At 60.0% G+C, this 10,000-nt stretch overlaps 2 non-coding genes and 1 pseudogene across 2 annotated transcripts in view; all 3 read right to left on the bottom strand.

Moving 5' to 3' along the window:
- Positions 1-3,715, bottom strand: part of LOC145273981 (large subunit ribosomal RNA) — a 5,723-nt gene extending 2,008 nt beyond the window's left edge. Inside the window, exon 1 of the ribosomal RNA XR_013866569.1 lies at positions 1-3,715. This exon is cut by the window's left edge and continues 2,008 nt beyond it. This is a non-coding gene — a ribosomal RNA (large subunit ribosomal RNA).
- Positions 3,716-4,308: 593 nt separating this feature from the next.
- Positions 4,309-4,466, bottom strand: LOC145273986 (5.8S ribosomal RNA). Its single transcript, XR_013866573.1, has one exon. It is a non-coding gene; the product is annotated as a 5.8S ribosomal RNA (ribosomal RNA).
- Positions 4,467-4,861: 395 nt separating this feature from the next.
- On the bottom strand, positions 4,862-7,227 carry LOC145273978 (small subunit ribosomal RNA; annotated as a pseudogene).
- Positions 7,228-10,000: the final 2,773 nt, after the last annotated feature.

Genomic DNA, 10,000 nt, shown 5'->3' with positions numbered 1-10,000 from the left:
GGTGCCGACGAAGACCGCACCGGCAAAGCGACGACGACACGTCCGCAAGGCAGCCTCACCCCTTTTCGAGGAGGACGGAGACGTTGCGACGAACGGATTGGAGCCGCCCGCCGCCACCCCGACCCCGGAGCGAAGCACCCCGCAGAAAAGCCGCTTGAACCGCCGCCGCCAGAAAGACGACCCCCGCCGACGGTCCCCCGCCGTTTTTGGTCGACGCCACACTCCTGCCGCCCGACGGCGGACTCCCACCCGTATCGCTCTCCGACCCGCAACACACGCTCGCTTGACCGCGACCGCTCGACCGGAACACGCCGCCGCACAACGGACCGCCGCGGCCCCTATGCCTTCGCCGCAAAGCGCGAACGGAGCGAACGCTACAGCCCCGTACCGGTTCCTCGCTTCGCGCGGGCACGGCCCGACCGACCCGGTCCTCGGAGCCAATCCTTCTTCCGAAGGTACGGATCCATTTTGCCGACTTCCCTTACCTACATTGATGCCATCGACGAGAGGCTGTACACCTTGGAGACCTGCTGCGGATGGTGGGTACGGACCGACTCGAGAGCTGCGAAAACCGGACCCGGATTTTCCAGGGCCGCCGAAAGCGCACCGGACGCCGCCCGAGCCGCGGCGCTCTACAGGTACCTTTTCCGTATCTCCGGACGAGCCGATTCCACGGACATGGTCCTTTACGAAGAAGAGAGAACTCTTCCCGGGGCTCCCGGCGACGTCTCCGGGCTCGCTTGCGTCACCGCGGTTTCGCCCGGGAAGCGACGGGCGCCGCCGACATCGCTGCCGACAGCGTCGCCACCCCCGGGCCCTCTCCGAGTCCGGGTTCGGGAATATTAACCCGATTCCCTTTCGACGGGAGGCCGGCCGCTTTGTTTTTGTTTGGGCTTTTGATTCGATTCGATTCGATCGCTTTCACTTTCATAACGGATCCGGCGCCTTTCGGGAAGACTTTCGCCCGCGTCTTAGGACCGACTGACCCGTGCTCGACCGCCGTTGGCACGGAACCCTTCTCCACTTCGGTCTTCGAAGGTCTCGTTCGAATATTTGCTACTACCACCGAGATCTGCACCCGCGGTCGGCTCCACCCGGGCTCGCGCCCTAGGCTTCCGTGCTCGCCGCGGCGCCCTCCTACTCGTCGCGGCATCGTTTCGGCGCGAAAGTTCATCGCTCCTCGCCGCGACGGTCCGGCATCGGTCCGTCGCTCCAGCGCCATCCATTTTCGGGGCCGGTCGATTCGGCAGGTGAGTTGTTACACACTCCTTAGCGGATTCCGACTTCCGTGGCCACCGTCCTGCTGTCTATATCGACCGACACCCTTTCGGGGATCTCATGGGCGTCGCGTTAGGCACCTTAGCCGGACGTTTGGTTCATCCCACAGCGCCAGTTCTGCTTACCAAAAGTGGCCCACTTGGCACTCGCATTCGAGGTGACCAACCGCCCAGCGAAGCGTGCTGGCGGCGGCGGCCGGATGGGTCGGCTCCGTCGTTCGGGAGAGTCGGCCCGTTCCACCCGTTCCGAGTTCGAGAGTAGGTCGAGGCCGTGAACGGCCCCGGGGCCTCCAATCGTTCGCTTTACCGGATGGAATTGCGACGATCGAGCGCCAGCTATCCTGAGGGAAACTTCGGAGGGAACCAGCTACTAGACGGCTCGATTGGTCTTTCGCCCCTACACCCGGTTCCGACGATCGATTTGCACGTCAGAGGCGCTTCGGACTTCCACCAGAGTTTCCTCTGGCTTCATCCCGACCGGGCGTGGATCGCCATCTTTCGGGTCCCTGGTCGCTCGCTACGCCAGAGTCGGCCGAGTCGTACTCGGAAAAAGGGGAAACCGACCCGGGGGTGATGCGCCCGCGCGCAGCGCCTAAACTCGACGACAAAATAGGACTAGTTCAAGCCGCGGGATCTCACCGATGGGCGGAAGGAGGATATGGAAGCTGGCGCCCGGCAATTCCCCTTTTTGGATGATGCGCCGGTCCCCTCTCGGGGAGGAGGGAAAAACAACCGCACGTCAGCCACGAGCCTTCCCTCTCCTATCTCTCTCGGGAAGAGAGAAAAAAGGAAAAGTTGCGGGCACCGCAGCAGCGACGGCGGAAGGCCGAAAACGCCGCGCCGGCGGGATCGGGCACGGCTCGGAGGCGGGTGAGGCGAGGAGAAGACGACGGCACGAGACCGACGACACCCCCCGACGACCCCCGGACGACTTTGCCACGACACCTCTCCCGATCGACGCCCTCCTACACGCTCTCTCGCTTTCGCTTCGCCTTCGGGGTTAGTCAGAGGTGGCCCCTACGACTCGCGAACGGCCAGGACTCCTCGGTCCGTGTTTCAAGACGGGTCGGGTGGGTTGCCGATGCACGTCGCTGACCCGGGGTGGCGGGCGGCTCGAGTAAAAAAGCGTCGCCGAGCGACCTCTCCGGAAACGGAAACGGGCGCGGGCGGGGTTGCCCCCGACAAGAACCCGAAACGTCGGCGAGGTGCGTGACGGCGAGGCCGCGCCAGTCCTATCCCGCCTCTCATCGCGCACGCGCCCGAGACGGTGGGGCGCCTAAGGAGCGACACACAGAGTGCGTCGCCCGCACGCGACTTCCGGCGGGATCAAAACGGACCGGCTCGCCACGTGTAACGGATCGTGTCAGATTTCCTCCGTTCCCGGCAGAAAGGGGCAGTTACGTTCGCGGGCCCGACGGCCGGTGGCCCCCGACTTCACAAGGTGGGAAGACGGGGGTTTTCAGGGTGATGAAACGCCTGCCGCCTACGGAAAAAAACCCGCGTGTTCGACCTGCACGCCGGGAACGGGTCGCGACGACGGACCGGAGGGGAAGTGCGTCCGGTGCCGGCCGCGCGGAGGTCGCGCCGAAGCGCCCGCGCCATGATTACGCCGAGCGATGATGAAGGGGACGGGTGCAGCGGAGTCGCGCGCGGAGGGAGCAGGAGGAAAGAAGAAGCGGCGGCGACGGATGCGGCGGGTTAGGGCCCGGCGGCAGCAGCGATCGAGAGGACGAGTCCCCTCCGTCGCAGCCAACCGACGCAGCCACCTACCGACGCCGCGGTCGTCACCACGTTTCCCTTCCCGCTATCCACGCGGCCCGTCTCCTTCGTCGGCGACGCGGGCACAAAAGCTGGAACCGCGGGGAACGAGTCCCCCGCGGACACGACGAACGACGACCTGTGCCGCGACGGCCTCTCTTTCAAGAACACACATCGAGTTTGGGCTCGAGCCTAGGCAGCACCGGACTGAGTCCCCCCGCGATCGCGGTGAGCGGTCCCACCCGTTTACCCCTGGGCGGTTTCACGTTCTCTTGAACTCTCTCTCCAAAGTTCTTTTCAACTTTCCCTCACGGTACTTGTCGACTATCGGACTCGTCCCGGTATTTAGCCTTGGATGGAGCTTACCACCCGATTTGGGCTGCGTTCCCAAGCAACCCGACTCTCGGATCGAAGGCCGTCGCTCGCCGTCCGCACCGAATGGGCCTGGCACCCGCCGCGGGCGGCCCCGATCGAGGGAACTCCGAACTATGCGAGACGAAAACGAACGGCTGCCTTCGACCCATGCGCCACACGTCCCGAAGCCTTTTACTTGCGACGGGATTCGGCGTTGGGCTTCTCCCGGTTCACTCGCCGTTACTAAGGGAATCCCGGTTGGTTTCTTTTCCTCCGCTTAGCGATATGCTTAAGTTCAGCGGGTCGTCTCGTCCGAGCCGAGGGCGGCGGTTTTTAGTAGAGTGTGGTGTTTGGAGGAGAGGAATCTCGATCGGTACCCTCCGTGTGACGACGGCTGGCCGATATAGCGCCCGTCCGACCGAAAATGAAGAAGCCAACAATTAAAAAAAAGCCTGGGTCCTCCCCATCCGACGTTGCCTACGACGCGGCCACCTTTTTACGGTGCGACGGCCGTGCTCGTCGCGCTGCTCGAGGCGTCGCTGAGAGACACCTTCATGAGGCAGAGAGCGAGACGAGCAGGCGGCGCTTACGTCGGCAGTCGGTTAGGTCGGTGCTTTTTTTTTGTTTTGTTCTCCCTTCGGCTGCTTTCGGACAGACTCCTCCTGCTCCTCCTCCACAGTGTTTCTTCACGCGGTCGAAAAGGGAAAAGACTCCGCGGTCTGCCAGCGGGAGACGAAGGAGGAGGCCGGAGAGGGTTTTAAAAAAAAAAAAGACATTGAAAGGAGTCAATTCTTTTTTTATTTTTCTTCCCCCTCGTCACTCGCTCCTGCGACGTCCCGGTTACCACCGTGCCGAGGACCGGGCGGGCACGGGGACGGCAAGATGTCGTTTCGTTAACGGAGAAAGACATGTAACGTTCCGCCTCTCGACCGGACGTGGCCCCGAGACAAGGGATCTCGGGGCCGCAATGTGCGTTCGAGGTGTCGATGTTCACTGAGTCCTGCAATTCGCATCAGTTCTCGCGGCTGGCCGCGCTCTTCATCGACGGACGAGCCGAGTGATCCCCCGTCCAGGGTTCAGCACTTGGGTTTTTTTATATTAGTTTTTGTTTATATAGATTTAGTAGTGTGCGAGGAGGTCTGTGCGAGGAGGCGTGACGGCATTGCAATGTCGCGAGTAGTTTGTTTTTAGCTAGCGGCGGTGGCACAGCGGCTGCAAAAAAACAAAAAACGATAAAGCGGCGACAAGGCAAAGAAGAAGCGGCCATCACTTGCGGTGGGCGAAAAAACAAACAGGTGGTAAGACGCGGAAGCAAGCAAGAAGAGCTGGGGCTTTAAAAACCTCCGCGTCACCACAAATCTATCTCTCGCTCCGCCTTTTATAGGTTTGTTTGCGCGCATTCGAGGCGTTGACGCCGACAGACAGAGGAGGTAGGCCGGAAAACAACAAACCAGTCTCGAACGGGAAAACGGTAATGATCCTTCCGCAGGTTCACCTACGGAAACCTTGTTACGACTTTTACTTCCTCTAAACGATCGGGTTCGGTCGTCTTCTCCAGGCATCGAACGCCGAGGCGTAGATGCACGAGTGTCGTGACGGACACGTCGCGCACTGCCCGGCGGCGTCGTCGGCCAGATCCGAGGACCTCACCGGACCGTTCGATCGGTAGTAGCGACGGGCGGTGTGTACAAAGGGCAGGGACGTGATCGACGCGGGCTGTTGACCCGCGCCTACCGGGAATTCCTCGTTCACGGGGTTGGTTACAGGCCCCGATCCCTATCACGGGAGGTGGTTCAGAGGTTTCCCAACCCTCTCGGGCCGGGGCGAAGTCCCCGCTGATACCTCCAGTGTAGCGCGCGTGCGGCCCCGGACATCTAAGGGCATCACAGACCTGTTATCGCTCCGCCTCGTGTGGCTTTCTGCCACCCGTCCCTCTAAGAAGTGCGTGAGAAAACCGACCCGGACCCGAGCGCCACGGAGGACGCCGAGCCCGCCGTAAAAATCACTGACATCGGCGCACTAGTTAGCAGGCCGGAGTCTCGTTCGTTATCGGAATCAACCAGACGGATCGCTCCACCAACTAAGAACGGCCATGCACCACCACCCACCGAATCGAGAAAGAGCTATCGATCTGTCAATCCTACCGGTGTCCGGACCGGGTGAGTTTTCCCGTGTTGAGTCAAATTAAGCCGCAGGCTCCACTCCTGGTGGTGCCCTTCCGTCAATTCCTTTAAGTTTCAGCTTTGCAACCATACTCCCCCCGGAACCGAACTCTGGTTTCCCGCAGGCTACCCGCCGGGTCATGGAAGCGAACGCCGGCGGATCGCCGGTCGGCATCGTTTACGGTCGGAACTACGACGGTATCTGATCGTCTTCGAACCTCCGACTTTCGCTCTTGATCGAGGAAAACGTGCTTGCCACACGCCATCGCTGCAGTTCGTCTTGCGACGATCCAAGAATTTCACCTCTAACGTCGCAATACGAGTGGCCCCGACCGCTCCCTTCGATCATTGCCTCGCCGTAGACGGAGACCGACAGACGTAGACGAGGCCCTCTTCCATCATTCCATGCTTATCGTATGCAAGCTTGAACAGCCCGCTCTGAGCACTCTAATTTTTTCAAAGTGAACGTACCGGCCGCCGCGGACACTCGGTTAAGAGCACCCTTGGAGGAGAAACCGCCGACCGCAACACGCGCGCAGACAAGACACGAAGCAGGGACTCGGAGCGGACCGGGGGGTTCAAAAAAAAGAGGAACGCGCGGAAAGGGAGAGGGAGAGAAGCGCGGGGGTCAGAGTGCGGGGAAATGAACGCACCCAAACACACACACGTAGCACCCCCCCGTTAGACTACTCCCGGAACCGAACCGACGACCACTTGTTTTTTTTCCCGGATCCCGATCACGACCTCCTCGTCCACCTCGCCGGCAGGACCGCGTGGCGGGTATGCTAGCGGTTGACACCGGCGGAAAGGGCCGGGAATGCGAACGGACGACCAAAGTCAACGACGGACGATGGCGCCGCCGCCCCGGGGCCGCTTGCGCGACCACGAACCCGAGTTCGGACTACGAGCTTTTTAACCGCAACAACTTTTAATTTACGCTACCGGAGCTGGAATTACCGCGGCTGCTGGCACCAGACTTGCCCTACGGTTGGTCCTCGTTAACGGATTTTGAAGTGTACTCATTCCGATCGCGGGGCCTCGACAGAGTCCCGCGTCGTTATTTTTCGTCACTACCTCCCCGTGCCGGGAGTGGGTAATTTGCGCGCCTGCTGCCTTCCTTGGATGTGGTAGACGTTTCGCATGCTCCCTCTCCGGAATCGAACCCCGATTCCCCGTTACCCGTAGTAACCACGGTAGGCACTTAACCGACCGTCGACAGTTGATAGGGCGGACCCTCGAGAGACCCGTCGCCGGGCGTGAAAGCTCGTGCGATCGACCAGTGAGTTATCCAGAGTCACCAAAGCCGGAGCGCGCCGCCCTATGAGCCCCGCCACCGAACGGACCCGCGAGCGGGAACGCCGACGACGGGAGGACGGAATGACGCGCATCGGTCTCAGTCTATATGTAGCGCCGCGACCCGGAACGGCCGACGCGGGTGCCAGCGCGCGAGGCGTGGCGACGACGGCGCGCCGACCGATCGCGGCCTGTGTCACATGTATTAGCTCTAGAATTGCCACAGTTATCCATCGCCTCCGAGGAGGAATCCGGTCCCGAGGATTAGGTCCGGTTCCTGAGCCATTCGCGGTTTCGCCCGTTCTAATGCGTGGCGTGAACTTACACTTGCATGGCTTAAGCTTTGAGACAAGCATATGACTACTGGCAGGATCAACCAGGTATCGTTGGAATTTGGGACTTTGTTTCGACAGAACGACAGACCGACCGACCGACCGACCGACATAAGACAGACAACTACAACGACGGGCACGTGTTTATTTATTTTTCGAGGGGGTTCGCCGTCAGTAGAAGCGCGCTGCCCGCGCTGATGGCCTCTTTTTTGTTTCTCCCCTGACTTGGACCGAGACCGAGACTCAAAGAACGAAAGCGACCAACGTCGACAACAACAACGACAACGGCACCCTTGACAGCGATACATACGACAAACGACAAGCAGCACGACGGCAGTGCACACGGACATCGAGGGTCAAGGTGCAGACTGAACTCGCCGAGGTCGTCGTCATCGTGGTCGCCATCGATTCCGTCTCGTCGTCGTCGTCGTCAACCGTCCACGTCACAGCCGGCCGAGAAGAGAGAACAGACGACAGCGTCGACAACAACAACATCGACAACGGCACCCTTGACAGCGATACATACGACAAACGACAAACAGCACGACGGCAGTGCACACGGACATCGGAGGTCAAGGTGCAGACTGGAATCGTCGAGGTCGTCGTCATCGTGGTCGCCATCGATGCCGTCTCGTCGTCGTCGTCGTCGTCTTCGTCGTCGTCGTCGTCGTCATCAACGTACCAACCGACCGAGACGAGAGAGCAAGCAACAACGTCGACAAACAACAACGACAACGGCACCCTTGACAGCGATACATACGACAAACGACAAACAGCACGACGGCAGTGCACACGGACATCGGAGGTCAAGGTGCAGACTGAACTCGTCGAGGTCGTCGTCATCGTGGTCGCCATCGATGCCGTCTCGTCGTCGTCGTCGTCTCCGTCGTCGTCGTCGTCGTCGCCAACGTCAACGTCAACATCACAGCCGTCATCGGGGAGGAGCTGGACCAGGGCAGCGGCGGCGTAAATTTTCCCGTCACCTTCGTCGTCGCCTTCGTCGACCGCCCGACCGACCGCGCGTGTTCGTGCTCGGAAAACCGAGGAGAGACAACGTGCACATGGCGCGTTCTCGCAAGCGGCTCCTCGGTCCGATTTTTTTGGGCGGCTTTTTCGAGCTTTTTTTTTTTTCTCACCCTTTCGTCCGTGCGACGGCGAACGTTAGGGGAAAAAAAAAAAAAAAAAAACGACAACAACGCGGCGGACCGGGCGAACAACATCGTCGACACACACGACATTGACGACCGGTCCCCTTTTCACAATCGCATCGAGATAAAAACGAACCGAGTCCGATTCGAGCACCGAGTCGCGAGCGGGAGGACTGTCGGTGCAAGTATCGATCACTGACGTGAGCGCTTCGCCGGACAGAGGATGGCTCATCCGGGCAGCCGTGCAAATCGACGGTATGGGAAGAACGAACAAGAAGAGCAACGACTTGATCGGCGGCTTGGGAACTGCGGACGGTGAAAACGGGTTAATCGACTGCGACCACGACTGGCTCGATCGATCTTCTTTGGCGCTAACAAAGGTGGAGGTGGCGCAAGAAGGGACTAGCGCTATCACCGTCCACGTATCCAGAAGATGCGGCGGCAGACGTCGACGCTTATGCGTTGTCGGACGAGAAGTCGCTGCAGCACGTGTACCGCGAGCGGGACGTCCAAGGTTTTGCCAGACGGAAAGAAATCGGGTGTCAGCGAACGTTCACACGGCTGTGAGATCGGACGCTGACAGGAGTAGGAGGCGGCAGGCAGGCGGCGGTTACGGCGGCGGCGCCTGCTGCTGCTCATCCTCCTGTTTGCTGCGGCGACTTCCAGGACGGGAGAGCATCGAACAACGTACGTATGGTTACAAGGGGATCAGGATCTACATAGTGCATCCCCCGCGGCTATTTTTGTTTGTTTGTTCGCTCGTTCGTTAATTCGTTCGTTCGTTCGTTCGTTCGTTACAATGTACGTTTTTCCGTTCGACGGCGGCAGAGAGCGGCGGCGTTTCTCCCTAATCCGGAGGATTTATCGGTCGCACAGCGATGGGTCGTTCGGCCGATCATCGAAAGATTCGCAGGTAGTGGTTGAATGGCAGAACGGCAGCAACAACAGCGGCGGCTGAGAGCGGCGAACGCTGAGGCGGAAGCAGAAGCTGCAGCAAACGTATCGGCTAAACATGGTGGACATAGATATGGCTGACGACGCGGGTACCACGACGACTATGGAACCAGGAAAGGAGCCGTTAGTTGTTCCAACATATCGTTCGACACGTCGAGCAGCCCTAGGTCCACGGAGAAGCACACACACGTACCACGTATTATAACCTAACGACGATGAGCGGGCGCACGGTTGGCAGGAACGAAGGCGGCGGATCAAAACAAGTTGGAGCGCGGCGACAGCGATAACGGTGACAGCCCTAGGCGGCGGAGATGCCACTTCTGACGCCTTTGCGACAAGCCCGTAGAGACGTTCCGGACCACCACGAGGCAAAGAGTCGCTGCTCCGACGAACCGACACACCAAAGTGTGCTTCCTACCGAACATGTTTTATAAAACTTTCAAACTGGAAAACCCCAGAAATGGTGTTGGTATTCGTCCAGACCCACCTCCGACACCTGAAAATGGTGGTCAAAAAAACGTCGATTATACGAAGCGACATTTCTGGTCGGCGATTTTCCAGTTTTACGCCTACTGCCACATGGGGATGTCGGTAGGCGTCGCAAAGTGCCTTCTCGACGCCTAGGCACACCAGGACTTTGTCATTTTTTTCCCCCTCGACATTCCTGGTCCGGTCTATTCCGATTTTACACCTACCGCCATGTGGGGGTGGCAGTAGGGCGT

Source organism: Euprymna scolopes, unplaced genomic scaffold, assembly GCF_053919585.1.
Source record: "Euprymna scolopes isolate OS-2025 unplaced genomic scaffold, ASM5391958v1 sca230, whole genome shotgun sequence".
NCBI classification, from domain to species: domain Eukaryota; kingdom Metazoa; phylum Mollusca; class Cephalopoda; order Sepiida; family Sepiolidae; genus Euprymna; species Euprymna scolopes.
This window is presented reverse-complemented; position numbering and strand designations above follow the sequence as displayed.